This window comes from Salvelinus namaycush, chromosome 38, assembly GCF_016432855.1.
Source record: "Salvelinus namaycush isolate Seneca chromosome 38, SaNama_1.0, whole genome shotgun sequence".
NCBI lineage: Eukaryota > Metazoa > Chordata > Actinopteri > Salmoniformes > Salmonidae > Salvelinus > Salvelinus namaycush.
This window is the reverse complement of record NC_052344.1, coordinates 956,925-969,983: the sequence shown is the minus strand read 5'-3', so window position 1 is coordinate 969,983 and position 13,059 is coordinate 956,925.

The following is a 13,059-nucleotide window of genomic DNA, read 5'->3' as shown; positions in this document are numbered from 1 at the left end:
AGTGGTGCCTCTATACCCTCTGACCCATGATTCAGAGCAATCCTATTGGCCGGACTCAGTGATGGCATTGTGCTGACTGCATGTCTGTGTGGGCCCAAGCTCTGGCAGGGCTGCCTGGTCAGCAGTTTGTGCCCATACGCACATGCACGCACGCACACACAAACACACACATGCTGCTCTGCTTTGCTTTAAAGCCCATAGACTCCCATAGAGATCATCACAGTTCTTTCTGCTCCAGCCTCTTCTGTTCTGCTGCGGCAATGGTCAGATCATTATTTATTTAGATAAGGAAGCAGGTGACCACATGTCACTATGATGACCACATGTCACTACATTGTCCAGGAACTGAACCCATTGGACTCCCTAATCCATAAGTCTCAGTAGCTGTGACGGGGAGACACTAACAAGCAAAGCTGCCCCCCTTGCCACACGTATGACACTTACACAATACCCAAGGTCTCTCCCCGGGCTGCTCCAATCCTTCACACCTGACTGCTCCCAATGAAATGGAAAACAAAATGGAGGACAATGGAGGTGAATGGCAATCTGAGTCTATTATCACTGTGTCCTCCCTCAATTATGGCCTGTTCCACTGATCCCCTGTCTACATGATATGGTTTATTAAGTAGCTTCAGGTGGCAGAGATGGCCAGCTGCCGCCACCTCTACAGCGGCAGTAGAAACCAATTTACTGTAGCTTCAGCATTCGTCTTAACACGGTCGGTCTCGTAGATGATTTCCCCTAGGTAATTTCCTAGCCAGGTGGTAATACAACGCTTCTGTTTGTTTGTAGTGTTATAGGTTATACTTAGGCTATGTCTTGTATGTACAATGAATTGATAATGCGAGCCACCGTGACAATTTGAATTGAAATGAGCTTGGAAGATGATAAGAAAGATTATCGTTCACATTAAATCGGTCCATTTCCCCATCTGAATCCCAGAATGCACTCAGCATGTATTAGTGGCTTAACACTCTCGAAGCAGCATGAGGTAGATCAGTGTTTCCCAACGTCAGTCCTCAGGTACCCCAACAGTACACATTTCTATTGTAGCCCCAGACAAGCACACCTGATTCAACTTGGCAGGTGTGTTTGTCTGGGGCTACAACGAAAATGTGTACTGTTAGGGATACTTGAGCACTGGAGTTGGGAAAACAGTGAGTTAGCTTGACCAGAACAGAGGGAAACACCAGAGTTAGAGAGTCTGAATGTTTACTCTGCCCAGCCACAGCTCCTCTGTGTGGGCTTCTAATGGGCCATCTAATGGCCTCTGTGGTGGGTCGTACCTTGGGTGTGAGAGCCTGAGACACAGACACAGAGGGTACTAGAGTCAGGGGGGTAGCGAACTAGTTCACTGTGCCTGCCTGCGGCCTCCCCTGCGTGGTCCTCTGATGTCTCAGTGGTATGCCTGGACTCGACCGGAATACAAAGTAGTGTGGCTTAGATTGGCCAGAGTCAGGGGGTCGCGAACTCATTCACTGTTGCCTACTCCTCCTCTGTTTGTGCTTCTGATGACCCAGTAGTGGGCCCGTACCCGATTGTACTGTACTATCCCGGTTCTCCTCAGACCCACACAAACAGGGAGGTAATGAGAATTAATGGCGGAGCGACAGCGTCAGCTCTGAAAATCTCTAAAACGACGTCCAGCTAATTGCATGTCATTAGGCATCGCACGCTCAGCAGTTTGGAAAAATAGACTCCTGTCCCATCCCTCGGCCTGTAATTACCTAGCTAGTGCGCGGTAATCAAAATAATCTATTCCGAGCTGTGCCCCAGCCCACCATAGATAAGAGGGCGTTATTGAATAATTAAATAACTAGTTATTGCAATCGGCTACCCGTTGTTTTCTCTTAGGTCAACGGTCTCAGAAGGCAAACTCATCTTTACGTAAACGCCAATGGAGGCGTTTAAATACTAAGTGCTTGTGATGATTGGTGTGTGTGTGCATGGCGCGGTTAAATTGTTTGATGAGTACAGAGCAAATGACCACATATGTGTTTGTTAGAGATGCGGCTATACACAAGGAAGACAACGCTTGGTCTAACCCATTCGTTGCCAATTGGCTGTCTGTTACTTGATCAGGGACAGTATCCATGTCGATATTGTGGACCTTCCCTAGGATTCCCATCATATTCCACATTGACATTACCTTGCTCTCTAGTAGCTCAGATATGTAACCAATGACCAACATGACCAATGATCAGCTATAGACCTGCATTGGGCTGAGAAAGAGTCATGCTACTGTGAATGCTGGAATGGACATCACAGCACATACAGTAGCCTGGATGGCCAGAGGGTCACTGGCGTAACAAGTGTTCTCAGGACATCCATCTGTATTCTTGGAAATAGGTTTACAACTCTATAAGAGCGCTGACCCATTCAGCCACTGCACCATGCACTGTCCACAAGGACTAGGTTAGTGCATTAGAGCGTCCAGTGCAGACATGTAACTCGATAGGCAGAAGAAGTAGTGTTTTTTCTTGAGCAATTTAGATAAAGTGTTTTGTGGGAATTCTGCCTGGCCACCCAAGAGAAATGCATGGAGAATTTCGAATGTATGTCGCACCCTGACCCCAAACAGACGCACAAACACATAAAACAGACCTAATTTAACCATAATGAATGTTGAGTATGTTGTGAGGAGGGAGATCTGTCCATAAAGGGTTACAATACATGTCAGGAAGAGGAAGGAGCATACTGTATGTCATTAAACTAAATGTCACATAATAGGTTGGATCGTCTCTGTGCCACTCCCACCCATAATACATGACCTTTTAAAAAGGTATGCGTGACCTTACTTTGGAATATGTAAAGACCTGCTATCTCTCTCTCTGGTGTGTCCTATCCACACACACACACACACACACACGCACGCGCACACGCACACGCACACGCACACACACACACACGCACACACACACAGACAGAGGGGATTTGACCACACTGGGGCCAACTGTTTCCAGGTACGAAGTTACCCTCTCCAGGCTTTGGCTGATAAGTTTCTGTAACGTGGAAAACCTTGACTTTCATAGCCTGCTGTTTATCTTTCACTTCTGTGTTTGTGTACATACTCCTCCTCTCACCTTTTGGATTTTCCGACATCCCAGCTGAGGCAAATTTTCCATTTGTAGAATGTTCCACCGTGACCCCCCCCCCCCCCCCCCCCCCCCCACACACACACACACACGCACACACACAGGCGCGCACACACACACACACGCACGCACGTGCACGTGCCAGAAATATCAGCGTCCACTACTGCCACCGCCAATGAGCCGTGTTAATGATGATAACAACGGTAGTGAAATCTGTCAAAAGAAAAGGTAAAAATGTGCTTGAGGCATAGCCGCAAGATGTAGAAATGATTTTAATATACAGTACCAGTCAGAAGTTTGGACACACCTACTCATTGAAGGGTTTTTCTTTATTTTTACTATTTTCTAAATTGTAGAATAAAAGTGAAGACATCACAATTACAAAATAACACATATGGAATCATGTAGTAACCAAATAAGTGTTAAAGAAATCAAAAATATATTTTATATTTTATATGTTTCGAAGTAGCCACCCTTTGCCTTGATGACAGCTTTGCACACTCTTGGCATTCTCTCAACTAGCTTCATGAGGTAGCCACCTGGAATGCATTTCAATTACATTTTTTTCCAACTGCTTACACACAAAATCCTTTCATGTCACACGATTTTTGAAACCTCTCAATCAAAGTGCAAAACTACACACCAAATATCCAAAACCATAAGCTATTTCTCAGCCTTTGACTCAGTTGTCAATTGCATACAACACTTTTTTCAAAACACTACACACAATTCTCCAGCTAAAACACAAAAATCTAACAGGAAGTGACTTGCTTTCCTTTTGAAAAAAGTGTTTTATGCAATTGACAACTGAGTCAAAGGCTGAGAAATAGCTTATGGTTTTGAATATTTGGTGTGTAGTTTTGCACTTTGAGTGAGAGGTTTCAAAAATCGTGTGACATGAAAAGATTTTGTGTGTAAGCAGTTGGAAAAATTTTTAATTGAAATGCATTCCAGGTGACTACCTCATGAAGCTGGTTGAGAGAATGCCAAGAGTGTGCAAAGCTGTCAAGGCAACGGGTGGCTACTTCGAAAAATATAAAATATAAAATATATTTTTGATTTCTTTAACACTTTTTTTGGTTACTACATGATTCCATATGTGTTATTTTGTAATTGTGATGTCTTCACTTTTATTCTAAAATTTACTTACAGCATTGATGCTTACAGCATTGATGTTGTTAAATATGGTCAAACCGTGGTTGATCACATGATCAACAAGTGTTGCCCTAATCTCATCAGAGATGGCTCTCCTTCCTTCTCTTCTTTGCCCTCGTCCTCTTCTTCCTCTTCCTCTCCCTTCTACTCCTCTTGCTCTCTGTCCATTGTTGGCATCCATTGTTCAAAACAGGTAATCTGACCTTTGACATTGTTTACAGTTGAGTCGATTCAACTTGAGTCGATTTACAGTGGCGTCCATAATTCGAAACTTCAGAAATGAGAACAGGTATGCCACTATCTAATGACTATTTTAGCATTACAGTAATGTACTGTAAAATACGTATGACTGCATAGTATTGCATAAACATTTGTAACTCTAAGCCATCCATTTACTGCACTGCATTGAATGAATGAGGTTGGTTATCATGCTGTACTACATTTTTTTGTACATCGTTTACAGTTCCTATACTGAACACATACTGTGTTTGAATTCTGTACAGAGTGGAAAGGCAAAGACATCATAGAGGACGAGGACGCTTGTTTACAGATGTACAAGAGACTGCAATTATAAATATGGTTTTGGCCAACAATGCAATTAGGATTCGAGAGATAAGAGAGCATATCTTGAATAATGACACCATTTTAACAACATCAATGCTGTAAGCCTGTCGACCATACAAGGCATCCTCCAATGGCACCGAGTGACGATGAAACAACTTTACAAGGTGCCATTTGAGAGAAACTCTGACAGAGTCAAGAATATGCGACATGACTTTGTAGAGGTATGTATGCAACACTACTTCCAGTACTTCAGACATACCATATTTACTCATCTGTATATCCTTTTGTCTGGATGCCCATGTAATTCGCCATTAATTTATTTATGTGGATGAGGTTGGCTTCAACCTCACCAAAACCAGGCGCCGCGGAAGAAATGTAATAGGACAGAGGGCAATTACCAATGTCCTTGGACAGCGTGGGGGTAATATAACTATGTGTGCTGCCATCACTCAAAACGGGGTCCTCCATCACAATGCCACACTGGGTCCGTACAACACCGGCCATATGCTCACTTTTCTGGATGCAATTTACACAATGCTTGTCCCTGATCCAGATCAGGAGCCTGCTAGATTTGTGGTTTTAATGGGACAATGTTAGTTTTCACCAGGCTGTTCTGGTCCAAAACTGGTTTGCCACCCATCCACAATTTGTAGTTTTGTACCTACCCCCATATTCACCTTTTCTATATCCCATAGAGGAATTCTTCTCAGCCTGGCGCTGTAAAGTGTACGATCGCCAACCCTTTGCCCGCATGCCGCTTCTCCAGGCAATGGAGGACTCATGTGGGGACATAGAGGTTGCCTCTGTCCAAGGTTGGATACGCCGTGCTAGGAGATACTTCCCTCGATGTTTGGCAAGAGAAAACTTATCTTGTGATGTGGACAAAGTATTGTGGCCAGACCCAGGCCGGAGAAGAGATGAAGCGTAGCTTAGCACTGGTGACTGCCCCCCCTACCAATTCTTGGACTGCCCCCCCAGGACCCCACACACACAATTGTGTTCTTTACTCTATTCTAAAGAATATACTTTTGGTTTATATATGTTTATGGTTTTGTTGTATGCTACTGTATACAACAGTAATGTTTGGCCTAATAAATATTTTCTGTTTCTACATTGCATTGGTGTTTACAGTGTACTTGTTACCCTTCTCAGCAGATTACTTTCACTGTAGAACATTGTATTGAAATGTAGATATAAGCCTATGAAAGACCAAAGAGCTTTAGATTTAGAACAACAGTGTTTACATGGTATATCCAAAAATGTACTATTATGAAAGCAATGTTTGCCATTTCATGCAAATGCTTCATTCTGACATGTGTTTATGGTATTTTGAATGCAGTGTTACATTTTGAAGGAGATGTGAGGCATTTTGCATTTTGTGTGTGCAGTTTTGGGAATTGTGTGTAGAGTTTTGAAAAAAGGATACAGTTTTGAAAACATGTGTAAAGCAGTTGGAAAAAACTGTAACAGGTGTGCCTTGTTAAAAGCTAATTGTGGAATTTCATTCCTTCTTAATGTCTTTGAGCCAGTCAGTTGTGTTGTGAGAAGGTAGGGGTGGTATACAGAAGATAGCCCTATTTGGTAAAAGACCAAGACCATAATATGGCAAAAACAGCTCACTTAAGCAAAGAGAAACGACAGTCCATCATTACTTTAAGACATGAAGGTCAGTCAATTCCGGAAAATTTCAAGAACTTTGAAAGTTTCTTCAAGTGCAGTTGCAAAACCCATCAAGAACTATGATGAAACTCTCCCTCATGAGTACCGCCACAGGAATGGAAGATGCAGAGTTACCTCTGCTGGAGAGGATTACTTCATTAGAGTTACCAGCCTCAGAAATTGCAGCCCAAATAAATGCTTCACAGGGTTCAAGTAACAGACACATCTCAACATCAACTGTTCAGAGGAAACTGAGTGAATGAGGCCTTCATGGTCAAATTGCTGCAAAGAAACCACTACTACACCAATAAGAAGAAGAGACTTGCTTGGGCCAAGAAACACGAGCAAAGGACATTAGAACGGTGGAAATCTGTCCTTTGGTCTGATAAATCCAAATGACAGATTTTTGGTTCCCAACGCTGTGTCTTTGTGAGACGCAGAGTAGGCGAATGGATGATTTTTGCATGTGTGGTTCTGACCGTTAGGCATGGAGGATGTGTGATGGTGATGGTTGGGGGTGCTTTTCTGGTGATACTGTCTGTGATTTATTTAGAATTCAAATGCACACATGGCTACCACAGTATTCTGCAGCAATACGCCATCCCATCTGGTCTGCACTTAGTGGCCCAACACACCTCTAGTCTGTGTAAGGGCTATTTGACTAAGAAGGAGAGTGATGGATTGTTGCATCAGATGACCTGACCTCCACAATCAACTGACCTCAACCCAATTGAGATGGTGTGGGATGAGTTGGACCGCAGAGTGAAGGAAAAACAGCCAACAAGTGCTCAACATATGTGGGAACTCCTTCAAGACTGTTGGAAATGCATTCCAGGTGAAGCTGGTTGAGAGAATGCCAAGAGTGTGCAAAGCTTTCGTCAAGGCAATGGGTGTGTCGCAATTCAACGGCTCAGACACAAGAGGTATGTGGCAGGGTCTACAGTCAATCACGGATTACAAAAAGAAAACCAGCCCCGTCGCGGACCAGGATGTCTTACTCCCAGACAGACTAAACAACTTCTTTGCCCGCTTTGAGGACAATACAGTGTCACTGACACGGCCCGCTACCAAAACCTGCGGACTCTCCTTCACTGCAGCCGACGTGAGTAAAACATTTAAACGTGTTAACCCTCGCAAGGCTGCAGGCCCAGACGGCATCACCAGCCGCTTCCTCAGAGCATGCGCAGACCAGCTGTCTGGTGTGTTTACGGACATATTCAATCAATCCTTATTCCAGTCTGCTGTCCCCACATGCTTCAAGAGTGCCACCATTGTTCCTGTTCCCAAGAAAGCTAAGGTAACTGAGCTAAACGACTACCGCCCCGTAGCACTCACTTCTGTCATCATGAAGTGCTTTGAGAGACTAGTCAAGGACCATATCACCTCCACCCTACCTGACACCCTAGACCCACTCCAATTTGCTTACCGCCCCAATATGTCCACAGACGACGCAATCGCAACCACACTGCACACTGCCCTAACCCATCTGGACAAGAGGAATACCTGTGTGAGAATGCTGTTCATCGACTACAGCTCAGCATTTAACACCATAGTACCCTCCAAACTCGTCTGCACAGCTATTTTCAAGTCTCTCCAGAGATGTTAGATTGGGTTCAAGTCTGGGCTCTTGCTAGGCCACTCAAAGACATTCAGAGACTTGTCCCGAAGTCACTCCTGCAATGTCTTGGCTGTGTGCTTGGGGTCGTCGTCCTATTAGAAGGTGAACGTTCATCCCAGTCTGAGGTCCTGAGCGCTCTGGAGCAGGTTTTCATCAAGGATCTCTCTGTACTTTGCTCCGTTCATCTTTCCCTTGATCCTGACTTGTCTCCCAGTCCCTGCCGTTGAACAACATCCCCACAGCATGATGGCGCCACGTTTCCTCCAGACATGACGCTTGGCATTCAGGCCAAAGAGTTCAATATTGGTTTCATCAGACCAGTGAATCTTGTTTCTCATGGTCTGAGAGTCCTTTGGGTTCCTTTTGGCAAACTCCAAGCCGGCTGTCCTGTGCATTTTACTACGAGGGGCTTCCCTTTGGCCAATCTACCATAATGGCCTAATTGATGGAGTCCTGCAGAGGTGGTTGTCCTTCTGGAAGGTTCTCCCATCTTCACAGAGACACTCTGGAGCTTTGCCAGAGTGACCATCGGGTTCTTGGTCACCTCCCTGACCAAGGCCCTCCTGCCTCCATTTGTTCAGTTTAGCTGGGCGGCCAGCTCTAGGAAGAGTCTTGGTGGTTCCAAACTTATTCCATTTAAGAATGATGGAAGCCACTGTGCTCTTGGGGACCTTCAATACTGCAGAAATGTTTTGGTACCCTTCCCCAGATCTGTGCCTTGACACAATCCTGTCTAGGACCTCTACAGATAATTATTTTGACTTCATGGCTTGGTTTTTGCTCTGACAAGCACTGTCAACTGTGGGATCTTATATAGACGGGTGTGTGCCTTTCCAAATCATGTCCAATCAATTGAATTTACCACAGGTGGACTCCAATCAAGTTGTAGAAACATCTCAAGGATGATCAATGGAATCAGGATGCACCCGGGCTCGATTTTGAGTCTCATAGCAAAGTGTCTAAATACTGATGTAAATAAGGTTTTTCAGTGTTTTCTTTTTAATAAGTTAGCAAACATTTCTAAAAACCTGTTTTCACTTTGTCATTATGGGGTATTTTCTGTAGATTGATGAGGAAAAATAATTGTTGAATTGATTTTTAGAATAAGGCTGTAACTTAACAAAATGTGGAAAAGGGAATATAAAGCACAGTAAAGACTGTAGATTCTAATACATACTGTAATGGAAAACAAAGTACATGTTTAATGTATTACTGTATGTTTGAAATGTGGAGCTATACTACTTTGTAACATGTTTATCTTGTATACTGTATTACTGTAGAGTTTACTGTACTGCATGCTATTTTGTTTTTGTAGAATTGAAAGACGACTAGCACGTGGTGGTAGAAAGTGCTCCTTTTTTAAGGAGGATGCTGCCATTGTGCAAATGGTCATTGAACATAATGCCATAAGACCGAAGGGAAAATCCAACAACAGATTATTGAAACCCCTGCCATCTTCCATAACATCAGAGTGAGCTTATCAACCATAGCCCGTAACCTTAAGAAACACCATCTCCGGATGAAGCAAATCCACAGAGTCCTATTTGAAAGTTATTTTCAAAGAGTGAAGGATAAACGGTACGGATATGTGCAAGTAAGTAATGTAGTAGTATTACACTCTTGAAACATTAGTGACTCATTGATGTTGCTAGTGAAATTTACTATACAGCAATTATTGTATTTACTGCCATTTCAGAGAATCATGGAGTTGGATGCAAGTCCCATCCCCCAGGTACTCATATTCATAGATGAGGCTGGATTAAATTCAACGAAGACTCGGAGGAGAGGAAGGAACATCATTGATCAATGCGCCATCATTGAGGTACCTGGCCAGCGAGGGGGAAATTTCACCATATGAGCAGCTATGAGCCACAATGGGGTCCTCCGCCACACTTGGACCTTTCAACACTGCCCATCTCCTTGACTGCCTGAAAAGCTTACATGACAATCTTTTTCAGCCAGAGCAGAGAGGGCCCGGTTATCCTGAACAGCAAATGTATATTCTAATTTGGGACAATTTGAGTTTCCATCGGGCCGCTCAGGTCCGCAACAGGTTCCATGTCCACCCCAGGTTTACAATTCTCTATCTCCCACCATATTCCCCATTTCTACACCCCATTGAGGAGTTGTTTACAGCATGGCGGTGGGAGGTATATGGTCACAAACCCCATGAACGTATGGTCCTTCTCCAAGCAATGGAGGAGGTCTGTGGCGACATTCCAGCAGAGTCTTGTCAGGGGTGGATGCGTTATGCCAGAAGCTACTTGTCTGTGCCAGGAGAATATCGGCTGTGATGATAATGGAAATATGTGGCCGGACCAAAACAACAGACATGACTGATTTTGTTTTCGCAAGGGAGTATTTGTTTCTTGACACATGATTTTGATTTTACTGTATTTAGACAGTTTCTTTATTTAATCCGTACAATTGATCTAACACAGTACAGTAGTACAAACAGCACTATTTTTCTTCCTTTGCCTTTGCAAAATATATTTCCTGTGTGTTTGCATTTTTACTGTACAGTCTTGGCCAAAAGTTTTGAGAATGACACAAATATTAATTTTCACAAAGTCTGCTGCCTCAGTTTGTATGATGGCAAGTTGCATATTCTCCAGAATGTTATGAAGAGTGATCAGATGAATTGCAATTAATTGCAAAGTCCCTCTTTGCCATGCAAATGAACTGAATCCCCCCAAAAAACATTTCCACTGCATTTCAGCCCTGCCACAAAAGGACCAGCTGACATGTCAGTGATTCTCTCGTTAACACAGGTGTGACTGTTGACGAGGACAAGGCTGGAGATCACTCTGTCATGCTGATTGAGTTCAAATAACAGACTGAAAGCTTAAAAAGGAGGGTGGTGCTTGGAATCATTGTTCTTCCTCTGTCAACCATGGTTACCTGCAAGGAAACATGTGCCGTCATCATTGCTTTGCACAAAAAGGGCTTCACAGGGAATGATATTGCTGCCAGTAAGAATGCACCTAAATCAACCATTTATCGGAACATCAAGAACTTCAAGGAGAGCAGTTCAGTTGTTGTGAAGAAGGCTTCAGGGCGCCCAAGAAAGTCCAGCAAGCACCAGGACCGTCTCCTAAAGTTGATTCAGCTGCGGGATCGGGGCACCACCAGTACAGAGCTTGCTAAGGAATGCAGCAGGAAGGTGCGAGTGCATCTGCACGCACAGTGAAGCGAAGACTTTTGGAGGATGGCCTGGTGTCAAGAAGGGCAGCAAAGAAGCTACTTCTCTCCAGGAAAAACATCAGGGACAGACTGATATTCTGCAAAAGGTACAGGGATTGGACTGCTGAGGACTGGGGTAAAGTCATTTTCTCTGATGAATCCCCTTTCCGATTGTTTGGGGCGTCCGGAAAAAAGCTTGTCCGGAGAAGACAAGGTGAGCGCTACCATCAGTCTTGTGTCATGCCAACAGTAAAGCATCCTGAGACCATTCATGTGTGGGGTTGCTTCTCAGCCAAGGGAGTGGGTCACTCACAATTTTGCCTAAGAACACAGCCATGAATAAAGAATGGTACCACCACATCCTCGAGAGCAACTTCTCCCAACCATTCAGGAACAGTTTGGTGACGAACAATGCCTTTTCCAGCATGATGGAGCACCTTGCCATACGGCAAAAGTGATAACTAAGTGGCTCAGGGAACAAAACATCAATATTTTGGGTCCATGGCCAGGAAACACCCCAGACCTTAATCCCATTGAGAACTTGTGCTCAATCCTCAAGAGGCGGGTGGACAAACAAAACCCCACAAATTCTGACAAACTCCAAGCATTGATTATGCAAGAATGGGCTGCCATCAGTCAGGATGTGGCCCAGAAGTTAATTGACAGCATGCCAGGGCGGATTGCAGAGGTCTTGAAAAAGAAGGGTCAACACTGCAAATATTGACTCTTTGCGTCAATATTCTTTGCAAAGCTGTCATCAAGGCAAAAGGTGGCTTTTTAAAGAATGTCAAATATAAAATATATTTTGATGTGCTTAACACTTTTTTGCTTACTACATGATTCCATATGTGTTATTTCATGGTTTTGATGTCTTCATCAAAAGAAAATATAAAACAATTAAGAAAAACCCTTGAATGAGTTGGTGTTCAAATTTTTTTGATCGCTGGTGTTCTCAAAATGGTTTAAAAAAATCTGTTTTACCTGTCAGGAAACTTATGGCTTCATTCCCAAAACCAATGAGAAACCAAAAACGTACGTTCCCACAACTTCAAAGGAACCAATTGTGCTAGCTGAGATGCATTGTTTACACGTTTCTTAAAGGTGTAGCTCTCTTTCATTCATCTCCTCTGGTGTGTAGGATCATGTAGTGTAGAATAAAGTTGTGTACACAGGTAACGTTCAGTGTCAGGGTGACCCTTTTCCACTCCTCTTGTTTATTTTTTATTTCACCTTTATTTAACCAGGTAGGCCAGTTGAAAACAGGTTCTCATTTATACAACTGCGATCTGGCCAAGATAAAGCATAGCAGTGCGACAAAAACAACAACACAGTTACACATAAACAAAAGTACAGTCAATAACACAAAAGAAAATAACAATATAAATATCTACGTACAGTGTGTGCAAATGTAGAAGAGTGGGGAGGTAGGCAATAAACAACCGGACAACCGGCCCTCAGATTTGACACACTGAACTCTATCTGAGAAGTAGTTGGTGAACCAGGAGAGGCAGTCATTTGAGAAGCCATGGCTATAGAGTCTGACGATAAACATGTGGTGATTGACAGAGTCGAAAGCCTTGGCCAGGTCGATGAAGACGGCTGCAAAATACTGTCTTTTATCGATGGCGGTTATGATATTGTTTAGGACCTTGAGCGTAGCTAAGGTGCACCCATGACCAGCTTGGAAACCAGATTGCATAGTAGAGAAGTTACGGTGGGATTTGAAATGGTAGGTGATCTGTTTATTAACTTGGCTTTCAAAGATTTTAGAAAGGCAGGGCAGGA